Raw genomic sequence first — 13,211 nt, 5'->3', positions numbered from 1 at the left:
CTTCTACTCTTTGCTTTCTTTGTTTTGGGATGAGAGGACCACTTTTTTTTTTTTTTTTTTTTTTTAATGAACTTAACAAGTGTGGTTGGAAGTTCCCAAAAGTCTGTGGAAGCAGGATGTTTTTTAAAACCTAGGTCAGAATTGGCCCACGGTACTGACTACAGTGAGGACTTGTATCCCTCTTATGGAGGTGGGTTTGGAGGTAGGGGACAAATTTTGGCAAATAATGATTGCATCTACTCCAGCTGTGTCTACCACCATGCTAGGTGTGAGAGCTATAAATGACACTGTGCCTTGTGATAAGTGTCATAGATTAGAGATATATAAAAAATGGAAAAAGAGTTGAAGAAGTCATTCTTTTGGAGGAGTTGGAAAAATCTTTATAAAGGCCATAATATCAGAACAAGATCTGTAGAAAAATTATGAGCTTGCAAGAAGAAATAAGTGAGAGCATTACAGTCAGAGGGCACAACATATACAAAAAAAAAAAAAAAAAAAGAACCAAAACATTGGCAATACAGAGTCACAGAAAACATTACTTGATTAACAAAACATGTGCAACATATGGATTGAAAATAGATTGCCAGGGGAAAAGTAGTAGGATTGAGGCTTAGAGATAATTGTAAAAGGTCGTACTATAATGCTAAAACATTTGGAATTTATTTTGTGGGTTATGAGAGGTGTATGAATTACTTTATACTGCATGCCAATCTATCACAAAACACAGTGGCTTAAAACAACAGTTGGCAGCATAGCAAACTAATAAAAATTTTAGTGGCTTGAAACAACACCATTTCTTAGTTAATGATTCTTTGGGTCAGAAATAGGGACTGGGTTCAGGGAGGTGGTTCTTCTAATCTCAGTTGGGCTCAGTCATGTGATGTGGCTATAGTATTATTGGGTAAATAAGAGGCTGCTGTGATTATGGGCCAATTGCAATCTTGTCCTTTGATGGATTAGCCCAGGTTTGTTGATGTGGGAAAGATAGAAAGATCACAGGAAAGTAGGTGGGATTATGTAAGGCCTCAAGAGACCTAGATTTGGAAGCTATATTCAATAACTTTGCTTCATTCTATTGGACAAATTGAATCACAAGACCAACACAGGGAAAATAGATTCCAATTGTTGATAGTGAGTGCTTCAAAGTCACATTGTGCATGGAGTGGAAACTGATAAGAATGAAAGATTGTATTCATTTTTGTAATTTACCAAAAGGGAGTTTTGAGTAATTTTATTTGTATAGTGGTTACAAACTGAGTGCTAGATTTATTTCAAATATCTTCACCTAGGTTGTAGGTAAAGAAAATCCTGAAACAAGAGAAAACACAGGATTATAGGAACTGAAAATATTAGAGGATTTCTAAGGAAAGTTATGGGAGATAATAAAATTTTCTTTCCAAGGGACTTTGAAACCCTGGAACACCAAGACAGTCTATTTTTGCTTCTCCCACTGGCCAAGCAGAACACACTCTTGGTTAAAACCAAACAAAAGAAAACCACAAACAAACATCACATGTCACATGCCAACAATATATCAAAGAATAAGTTCAACTAAAAAGTTTTATCTTGAAAATTAAAAAAAAGAATCCCTGTGAATGTCAAAAGGGAATCCAGTATTTATATATGAACCATATTTGGTGTATAATGAGATAGCAGCATAACTTGGAGGCAATATATTAGACTACAGCTAGTAGAAGAATGAACCTGGTTTTGAGACACTAGTAGGAGTGTGAATCCAGTTTTGAGCTTCTTCCTGTTTACTGTTATTTTCTAGAAAAGGAGGGAATCTCAGAGGAAGATCACCAACTGAGACAGAGTGGGTTACAGCACTGCTAAAATCATCCATCCTCAGCAGGCCAGAACTGAGTGTTAAGGGATTGTTTATAAGCGATAAAAGAGGAGAGGCTGGAGATAAAAGGGCATGGAGACTTTGGCCCTTGACATGGCTAGCTTCTCTTCTGAGATTTTTTTTTTTTTTCTAATGTCAGTGGTGTTACTTCTTTTTATGAAGCTTTTAAGAGATGTATGCTATTTCCAGGTGTCACCTTTGTTTGTTTTGAGTTTTCTCTTAAGTGTACCTGTTTCTTTTCGAAGGGGTCTATGCATCCTGGTGTTTATAGCAGCCTTGGTAAACAGTAGCCAAAAAATGGGAAAAGCACAAATTTCCACTGGCTTATGAACAGATATAGAATATGTGGTGTGTATATGTGCAATGGGATGTTACCCAGGCATCAAAAGAATGAAATCTTGCAGGTGAGTGGCTCAGTTGGTTAAGCATCCAATTCCTGATTTTGGCTCAGGTCAGGATTTCAGGATTCTGGGATTGAGCCCTGAGTCTGGCACTGCACACTCATCAGGGAATCTTCTTGAGGATGTTCTCTCTCCCTCTCCGTCTGCCCCTTCCCGGGCTCACACTCTCTAAAATAAATAAATAAATCTTGAATAAAAAGAAAGAAATCTTGCCATTTGCACTGATGTGGATGGAGCTAGATTGTTTTATGTTGAGTGAAATAAGTCAGTCAGAGAAAGACAAATATAACATATGATTTCATTCATGTGGAACTTAACAAACAAAATGAATTAACATATGAGAAGAGAGAGAGAGAGAAACCGTAAGAGACTCTTATCAATAGAGAACAAACAGGGTTGATGACGGGAGGTGGGTGGGGATGGCTAGATGGGTGATGGGCATTAAAGAGGGCACTTGTGATGAGCCCTGGGTATTGTATGTAAGCGATAAATCTCTGAATTCTACTCCTGAAACCAATATTGCACTGTCTTTTAACTAACTGGAATTTAAATAATTTTTAAAGTATATTTGTTTCTATAGTTTTATATAAACTGACCATGTATTAGGCAAGAACATATGTTGATAGTAGCATCCCTCTTTTCAACATAACACTGTATATTGAAAAACAAAGACTTGTAAGTCAAGCTCAGCAGCTATCCTCCACCCTCATGTATCTATTAACACAAATACATAGAAAGAGGGGGGTGCCTGGGTGGCTTACTCAGTTAAGCATCTGCCTTTGGCTCAGATCATGATCCCAGTGTCTTGAGGATTGAGCCCCACGTTGGGTTCCCTGCTCAGTGGGAGCCTGCTTCTCTCTCTGCCCCTCCCTCCTGCTCTGTTTTCTCTCACTATGTTTCTCTCTCTCTCTCAAATGAATAAAATCTTATATATATATTATAAAAGAATAAAGGAGAAAGAGTATCCTGAGTGAAAAGAGAACAGTGTAACAAAGATATTTTTGTCTGTATGGAGATTTCAATATATAAAAACACACTTTAAGAAAAGAAGTGTCCTTACTGAAGCCAGGTTACAGAAAAAGATTATAACAGAGGGGCTTCTAAGACCAATCTTTTGAGAGGAACCCTGGTTCTGGAATAGGATAGAACACACATCTGTAATTCATTTTGAGAAGAAAGTATTCCATGTTATAACCAGTGTGTCTTATCTATGGGCCCTTTGAAAAATATAGAAATAATTTGAGAAAAAAAAAATTTAAAGGCCTACATGCAACGTGTACTAGAGGAATTGTCAGTGGACCAGAGATTTAAAGTTTTTTTTTTTTAATTTTTTTATTTATGATAGTCAGAGAGAGAGAGAGAGAGAGAGAGAGAGGCAGAGACACAGGCAGAGGGAGAAGCAGGCTCCATGTACCAGGAGCCCAATGTGGGATTTGATCCCCGGTCTCCAGGATCAGCCCTGGGCCAAAGGCAGGCGCCAAACCGCTGCGCCACCCAGGGATCCCGAAGTAGGTATGAATTAAAGAAAGATGGAATCCCCAATAAGCACAAGTAACTGTGTGTGTGTCTGTTCAGGATGATATTTGGAGAAAGAACCGTGTTGGAAAGTGAATTACTACCGAAGAAATACGAGGAGGATAAAAGTTGTTGATTTTGGGGTATCAGTAAAAATATCACTTCATTTTTCCTTATAAACTAGTAAGAGCTGGACATTTCCACTACCATTCATTAAGAGTTCTTGCATTGGGTTTCTAGGGACTGGGTAGGTGATAGTGTAGCAAGTCCAGAAAGGCAATCTCCCTTGGCAGGCTTGTAGAAAAAGAGGAAAAGAGATACCTCTTTCAAACACTATGTTTCTAAAAATAGTGTCCTGAATTTTGAGGTTCTATATTAAATAATGTAAGTCTCCATTGATATAATCACATTTGATTATTTTACAAATATCCAAGAGGGATCAACCAGATCAAAGAAATAACTGTTATTGGTGGTGGAGTGGATAGGTGGTGGAGTGGATAGGAGCAAGATAGGATGTTGAATTTGAGGCATGTAGTCCCTGCCAGAAGAAAGACCTATAGCAGAGACTGGGTAAGAGCCTTCAGTAAGATGCTGGCACTGTCACAGGATGTATACACTAAGAAGGTGTAAGAAAAGCAACATATTGTATACAATAGGTTTGCCTAGGTCAAGCCTTGTCCCCTCGCTGTCCTTGAAGTTCCATGGGGTTTGGGGTAACTGGGAGGACTGATCATTTTCACAAGAACTTTAGGCCCTAGTCCTTCATTAACAAAAATAGAGTATGAGAAAGACCCCCAACAACCTGCTTGCTACTTCTTCCTGCTTTTAGGATGTGTGAGAAGCTGAATAGGACAGGAAGGTTAATGCAGACAAGCAAGCTTGTGTTTATGGTTGTGATCACATCCTGGTGCCAGCGAATCTTCCTCTGCTTCACTTGGCTCCTCCATTACCCCTGACTGTGTAGCCCTATCTTCAGAAGTCTTTTACTTTCCTTTCCCTTCCTACCTCTCCTTTCCCCTCACTAGATGTATATTGACTATGCACAGTAAGGCATGTACTCTTATCTTTGATACTAATGAACAGAATAATGGAAAAATAAATTTCAATTATCACAACAAGTAAGTTGAGTGTTCACTTAGTTCACATGCCTGAGCTACTTGATTTCTATTCATGTGGTGCCCAAAATTAGAAAAATATTAATCCAGAATACCGTGGGAATGAGCAAGAGAAATCTGCCAAGACACATTTTCTCACACATAAGTCACTGAACACACCTGCAACTTCCCATCTTGCATTCAGACCTTGCCATCCCCTTCCCAAGAGCTGTGTTAGCTTTTCCTCTTCCAGTTTTTATTGTTTCAAGATCTCCTTCTCACCTTTAAGCAAACATTTCCACATCCTGCTTAATGAAGACACGCCTTTGGAGATAATAACTGGAAATCATGGTTATTTTGTGTCATCAGTTTTGGTGTTTGATATATCAGCTTATTAAAGTTTGGAACACAATAACAAGGAATAAATGCAATGGGCATTGGTAGTTATATATGAATTTTTAAAGAAAATATTAGATTGATTTGTTCTTTGAGTGTTTTTATAGTCACATGCATAATTGGTGAATTAGACTACACAATTTTTAACTTACAAAGTCATCTTAGTAAAGGACAGTTTGGTCAAATAAGGCAGAGAACAAATAGTTACTGAGTGTGCCAAACAGCACTAGATTCCAAGCTAATTTTTTCTTTTGAAACAAGTTTAATTTACCCCATTTTTTTAAGTTCATAAAAAGAGCATCATAGTTGCTAAGAGACAGAAAACTGGTTTGAATTCAGAAGTCTGCAGTAAGCTCTCAATTTATTGACATCAATATTCTTCAGAGTCAAGCACATACTTTACCATTAATTTACTCTTTCTGAATAATCCAAGAATCTTAGAAATCATCAGAAAAGGTGAAATAATAAAAAAGCAAGACCAAAGCCCTCTTAACCATAAGTCAGTGAAAATATTAATTTCAAACTAAAATTACTTTTATATGATGTTTCCCCATGAGGACAAAATTTATAAAAATGCAATTCTCATGTAAGATTGAATAAATAATGTCTTTTTCAGTTAGATATTTTCCAGAGAGCTACAGAGATGCCGAACTCTATATTGCCCCCATCTCCTGAAGACAAAAAAGGGTTAGCACATGTTCATTAGACAATTCTCAGAGTCTGTTGCTTTTCCCAAGTATGTTTCATTCCCCACTGGAGAATAAACAAGGGGAAAACACCACTTATTTTAATTAAGAAATAAGTCAAAAGAAAAGGTTTTGTAGAAAAGGACGCAAATTAGGCCTAGATTCCTGAGAACATTGACTGAGGGGTTTTAGACTCAGTGTTGCCTTCACCTTTCAAGTATAATGAGGAGTATAATTGAGCTATTCAAGTATAATTGAGCTATTGAAGCCAATAAAGCCGGTACCCTAAGAATTCATGGAGTGAATTCCACTCCACTCAGCAGGTTTGAAATGTCATCAATATCCCTGGAGACAGTGTCTTCCATTTCATTTTCTTGAAATATATCCAATAATTCTGTTAGTCTTGTGCAGTTCTGGAAGTCTTCTTTACTTACAAGAAGTGTCTTTTCAAACCAAGTTTATCCACAATAAAAAACACTACAAAGGAAAAGACTATTGATGGTGATAGTATCTTGGTTTGTCTGAGAGAAGAAAGGTAAATGCACTCTAATGCAATAAAACCAAAAACCAAGTATATTGTCGAATCTCTGTGTATTTGTCCTGCCATCAGGATCTCCTTACTTATTATCTCTGTCAACACACACACACACACACACACACACACACACACCCCTCTGAATTTAGAATTGGCAAATCTTCCAAAAGTCAACCCTCTTAAATCCTGGAAAAATTTACTCCTATCCATTTACATTAAATCTCAGAGGTCACTTAGGTTTGGGCTGAAGCCAGAAAGGAACTAATTTCCTTTAAGAGAGACCAGTTTAGGGATCTGGGGGAGTTGGCGCCTGGCTGGCTCAGTTGGTTAGGCATCTGCCTTAGGTTCAGGTCATGATCTCTGGGTCCTAGGATCAACTTCTGCTACAGGCTTCATGCTCAGTGGGGAGTCTGCTTCTCTCTCTTTCTCTCTCATGATCTCCATCACTCATTCTCTCTCTCTCATAAATAAATAAATAAAATCTTTACAAAATAGAAAAAACAGGATAGAGACAAAGAATGATTGGAAATCAAAAAAGTTTAACTATTTCTCTGAGTTTTAAATTCCTTATCTCCCAGGTGTCATGGTATCGATGTAAATATTAAATAATATATGTAATAAGCCCTTTAGATGATTGTGCAGGATTGTTTTCCAATAGATCTTGCTATATAATTGCTGTCTCTCAAAGCGGGTCTATGAATTTCACATAACCCAACAGAGTATATGGTCTCATTGAAGCCTTCCAGATTGTGAATATTGTACCAATCCTCTTCTGTCCCTTACTTTTCCTTTTATTTCTTTTTATTTTTTTTATTTTTTATTTTTTATTTTTTTTTGTCCCTTACTTTTCAATAGACTACAGGAGTGAATTCAGATCACTGCTATATTTACTTTTTTTTTTTTGTTTTTCTCTGCCTTTGCATTAAAATTGCATCACCTTTTAGTGGTGTCTGTGTCCCTAACTGTAGTGAGTAATCAAGTCAGAGATGTAGATAAAAGCTCCCTATTCATTTTCCTCTTTATATACAAAGCAATATGCAAAATGGAAGTTTTAACTGAAGTACCAGTTATGGAAGATACTGAGAAACATGTCAGTTATGATTTACTAAGTTTTCAATGATAATACCTGAAAACCAGTTCTGTAATACTTGGGCTCCTCACTCAGAAACCTCTTTCCCAGATTACAGATAATAAAGGATCAAAAGAGTATAGGCAATTTAAGGGTTGGGAGAATGGGGATTTTTGTAAGAAAGATTGCTGTGCTGGGGCTCTCACTGGTCCTTCCTACAAAGGCAAAGGGGGAGGTAGCATGATTGAGACATCACCTCAAGCCTAGTAAGAGGGGCTCCAGCTTGCTGCAGGAAGCTTCACACACATTCTCATCAGTGGGAGACACAAGTTGAATCATGCCTAAAAAAGACCAAGTATTCTTTGCATCAGAGTAGGGAGCTGCCGCTGGGAAGTAACAGTACTTCCAATTGAACAGGCAGGTCAAAGTACATGAATCTTAGGGACTGAGGGTAATACATGCAGAAGGAAAATTAGTATGGGGTTAATGATGCTTATCCAAAAAATAAAAAAAAAAAATGATGCTTATCCAAGAAGATAGTCTTGTATAGCCAGAAGATTATAACAGTAAGAGGCTCCCACAGGCAAAAGCTAAAGACAATCATAGTGGCCAGGCAACAGAATGGTATCACTCACATCATGGAAGTTATATTCCAAGGAAACCAACAGGACCCATAGGGACCCTGCAAGAGAAACCACAGCTTTAAATATTTTCTGGGCACAGGATACATGAAGCATGCATGTAATAGTACTAGTCCAGGAGGAACTTTCTTAGCTTCCTTGTTCATCTTCTTCCCTTCAAACCAACCTGAGGGATTAGAAACAGCACCTAGAAGTAGGGTTAAAATTGAGTAACAAAGAAAGAGAAGGGGCCATGATTCATTTTTCCGATAACCAGTAGCTCCCCCAAGGCTGGCCTTAGCTGGCAGGAGAATGGGAAGGCAAATTATCTCGAATAGAGATGAAAATACCAGTTAATATATGTGACTTTACACCTTAATTCACTGGACAAATGAGACTATGTTTACAACTTAAAGTGACCAAAGAATTTTTTTACTATCTAAAAATATCTAGAAATTCACGGGCTCTTCATCAAACATCCATCTAGTAGTAGAGGATAATTTTCCTCTAATGTAGAAGTTTAAAAGGATAGTGGGAGACAAAAATAAATAAGCTCTCTATTACATCTAATGAGTCCTAATGTAGATTATGTATGCACATTTACTCTTCACAGGGTATTAAAAAAATCAGTGATTGGGGAAAAAAAAAACCTTTCATGTTAACCAAATAGTAAGGTAGATATAGATAGATAGATGATAGATAGATGATAGATAGATAGATAGATAGATAGATAGATAGAGGATAGATGATAGAGTATGAATATATGCATATACACATATGACTAGCAGAGGGTCTACCTAAACATTCAAGGCAGCGTATATGTAATGCACAAAGCCTGTTTGTATTTCTCTATTAGCAGGTTCTCTTCATCCCATGGGTAATACATACACCCAATCCTTTGCATAGCTACATGGATTTTTTTTAGAGTTCCACTTGTCCCATCTTGTTACATAAAGTATTTTTTTAAGAGTTTATCAAAACCTCCAATCTATTAATATTGTTACTTTCTTCCATGATTTTCCCATCCCCACTGATTCTTGTCTTGATACCTGAGCCTGGACCTAATCATCGATCATTTTATGTACGCTCTAACCACAGATCTAATTTCTGTCCATCTTACTCCGGAGCCACACCTGCCCTGTTAAACCCTCAAACCCTGATCAATTTCACCATTTGTTTCCGATTTATCAATTCCCTGGAGGCTGAACAATGCTTGGGAATATTTCATCAGCTTGCTGATTGGCATCGTTTCAGGCTATTATTCAACCTCAGCTGCTCCCTCAATATTTCTTGGCAAGTAGTTTCTGCAAAACCTTAATCATATTCTTTGTCAAACCGTGAAAAGTCTACTAGCATCAAACTACCTTCTCATTTTAATAGCTATTCTACTTTTACTTTTCTGGGAAATAGAAAATAGAGGCCTTCATTTATGAATATACCCTTACTAATCTCATATCTTCACCCATTTTTTTTAAATTCTTCTCTTTATTGCCTTCTAAAATCAACTTTCTTTGTTAGATACATCATTCTTGAAGTTTTTTCCCCTAATTCATTACTTTCCTTCCTTAAATCAGTGCTTTTCACTTAGGGCAGGGGAAGCAATTTTGCCTCCCAGGAGACAAAGTATACAGACATTTTTGATTGTCATGACATTTTGATTGGCATCTGGTATGGAGAGGCTGGGGATGTTGCTGAACATTAAAAAATGTACAGGCCTGGAAAAAATAATGTACAGGACAGCCAGTCCTATGACAAGGAATTAACAGGTCCAAGAGGTCGACAGTGCTGATGTCGAGGAATCTTGCCTTAAGCATATGAAGTCCTTAAGACTTATTCCAACAAACAAACACAAAAATAAGAGAGATAGCTGGCTGTCCCTGATAATATTTTCTATACAATGCTACCCCAACTCTTTTTTATATTTCCAAATTTGTTAAAAATCATAGTATGCACTTTTATCTTTTCATTTTGTATATATAGGAATATTAAATACTAATTAAAACCTTTTAAAATTTACTAAATATAGCCCCAAGTCCATGTTGTGTAACTACTCATTGATGATACTTGACGTTAGCCAATAGCTCTTTCTGCTTGAAACTCTCTGCTTACTTCCTCATAATACAGTGATAAAAGGCATGGGCTTTAGAACTGAGGCATACTTTTAAAATCCTGGGTCTAAATTTCACTGCCTGGATAACCTGGTCAAGCCATTTAATCTCACTAAACTTCATGTTCCACATCCTACTTCCTTTGGATTCAGATCATATGCTATTTATTTTTATATCTTTTCTCTTCCCAGTCCCTAACACTTCACTTGGCTGATATTGAAGGGTCAGGAAGTTGAAGAAATTAGTGAATATACCACTAGGTATAAATTCTATATTCCTATTCCTGTACTTTCTTTTGACCTCCTTGATCTGTAGTTTCAAACCATGTCCAAGTAGCTCTGAAAGATCACTTTGTTCCACTCTCCCTCCATTTATCCACTTCCTCTGTCAATTTCATAGTATGACACCTTATTGCTCCCAACATGACTTTTATCAGCCATTACAAAATAACTGAACAGATGGCATGTGGCAAAATGGTCTAGATTTATTTTGAGCAACTCCAGAGGACAGAACTAAAACCAGCATTTCAATGTAAGAAAGAAATTACTTCTAAAAGAAAGAAAAGAAAGAAAGAAAGAAAGGAAAGAAAGAAAGAAAGAAAGAAAGAAAGAAAGAAAGAAAGAAAGAAAGAAAGAAAGAGAAAGAAGAAAGAAGAAAGAAAAAAGAAAGAAAAAAGAAAGAAAGAAAGGAAAGAAAGAAAGAAAGAAAGAAAGAAAGAAAGAAAGAAAGAAAGAAAGAAAGAAAGGGAAAAAATACTCCTAATTAAGCTGTTCAAAATGAAAATGGGAAGTATGAGTTGGTGATCATTCTGTTACAGGAAATAATGAATAAAGGCTAAATGTGAATTTGTTAGCTTAGTAGGCTAGATTGAATAACTGGAAGAAATCAGGATATAATGTCAAGAGCAGTGGACTCAAAGGAATGCAACATTGGTTTAAGATCCATTTACCTTATTAGCTACATTTACCTTGATCAAGTGACTTGATTTCTCTAAATCTCCATTTCCCATCTGTTAAATCTTATGCAATTTATGCTAGATTTTGAATCATTGTACGGGGAAATATTTTGTAATATATAAAGCACTATGTTTTCAAGTTATTGTGACTTTAAGGATTTATTTCCATTCTTGAATTCACTGTTTCAGTGATAAGAGTTATAAATTTTGTAAATAATAACAGATGAAAATAGATACTTATCTATATACATATATATCTACATATTCATTTCCATTCTCATGTCTTAATGAAAAAGATGTGGAACACAGAAAATTAGTTGCTTTCTATCAAAAATATAATACAATTAATGAAAATGGCAAATGCTTATTTTTATTACTATGGCACAGTGTATAAATATCAAATTGAAGCATGAAAAAGTCTCTCCTCAAAAAAAGTCTCTCCTCAATTTAGATACTCATTCTCATAATCTGAAATTAACATCATTATTGTTCTAAAGAAACCACTTTGAATTTCAGTCTCTTTTAGATATTTGTAACTTCTTACTCTCTAATATCTTAAATAATTCATTAAAATTCTTACATTTATTTGATGTATTTATAAACATACAATAAGTTTTAAATATTTTTCTAGAAAAAAAATAAGTGTTAAAAAAGCAGACAAGAATCTTAGCCAAGAAAGCACCTTAACAAAAATTCCTTTCTTGCCATTCTAACTATATGCTAAATTACCAAAAAAAAATTTCTTTAGAAATGAAGATTTTTCTCCTGTTTGCTGTTCTTTCCTACTCTGCCCTCCTAGTCTTCCTTACCACATTGCAGGATCCTTTGGCACTGTTCTAGCATAATCTGTTGAGAAAAACAAGAACACGGTTTCTATCTCAAGCTTGAGTTTTCCAGGATCTGCTGTTGCCACATCCCTTCTTGTTTCAGTTAATCACAAGGGTGGGGACACAGGCTATTCTCAACTTCAACAATTATTTCTTTTGCCTCACACCCATGGGACAAGTGTTTATAGATAAAGTGATGATCTGCAGCTCCTTGGATGTGGTTCTCTGACCAGCATTGAGGGAAGAAAATGACAGGGCACAGAGCACTTGGAATCACTTTTTCCTCTATAATGCTTTCAAAAACTAAATATGCATTGGATTTTCATAAGCAGTTTAAAAATGCATCATGGTTTAGCTTTCATTTTGAAAACTAAGCAGGAAACGAGTTTTCCTCAAACTAAAGATATTATTTATTGTTGTTATTGTTCTGGCAGTCCAAGAAAAATCAAAATAGTTTATGCATCATGCTCTTTATGAGAAGGATTTTTTTTCAAGTGTTTTAGCCCCCCCCAATTTGTCATCACTATTGTTGTTATTGTCCATTTAAAAGCACAGATTATTAAATCAATTACCCACAGATTTGATGATACTTGAGTGCATCTCTCTCTCTTGCAGTTTCTATGTGTTGTCTTGAAAATGACTTTTCTAAACATCTGAATTTGTAAAAGCAGTGTGGATTTAGCCAGTTTGTAAACTTGAACAGATTTTCAAAATCAATTTGAGATGTGTCTTCCTCTTGGGAATTGAAATCAGATTGCTAAATCTGTCCTTTTTCTTTGGTTGTCCTTCTCATTTAATACTTTTTTGCATCGCCTTCCTTTAGAAATCGTTCTGCTTATAGAAGGTATTCTTAAACCCGTGCTCACTTCTTTTGGCATTCCATATTCACGTAGGGTTGATCTTTCCAAATATATATTTTAGCAATTTTCTGCTTTAGGCTCCCATGAAAGCTTCCAGTGATTGAAAACAATGCGTGAATAAAAACACAGTTGTGGGTTATTTTGCATATAGGTTAGACAAAACAAAATTTTTGCCAATAAATCGTTCTCTCAATTTTCATTCTGTTTCGAGGGTAAAAAACATCTAATGTTTAGCCGTCCTTCATAAACACAGCTTATGTTTGTATCATTAAAGCAAACTAACCCCGCTGTGATTA

This window comes from Canis aureus, chromosome 30 (assembly GCF_053574225.1).
Source record: "Canis aureus isolate CA01 chromosome 30, VMU_Caureus_v.1.0, whole genome shotgun sequence".
Classification (NCBI taxonomy): Eukaryota; Metazoa; Chordata; class Mammalia; order Carnivora; family Canidae; genus Canis; species Canis aureus.
This window is presented reverse-complemented; position numbering follows the sequence as displayed.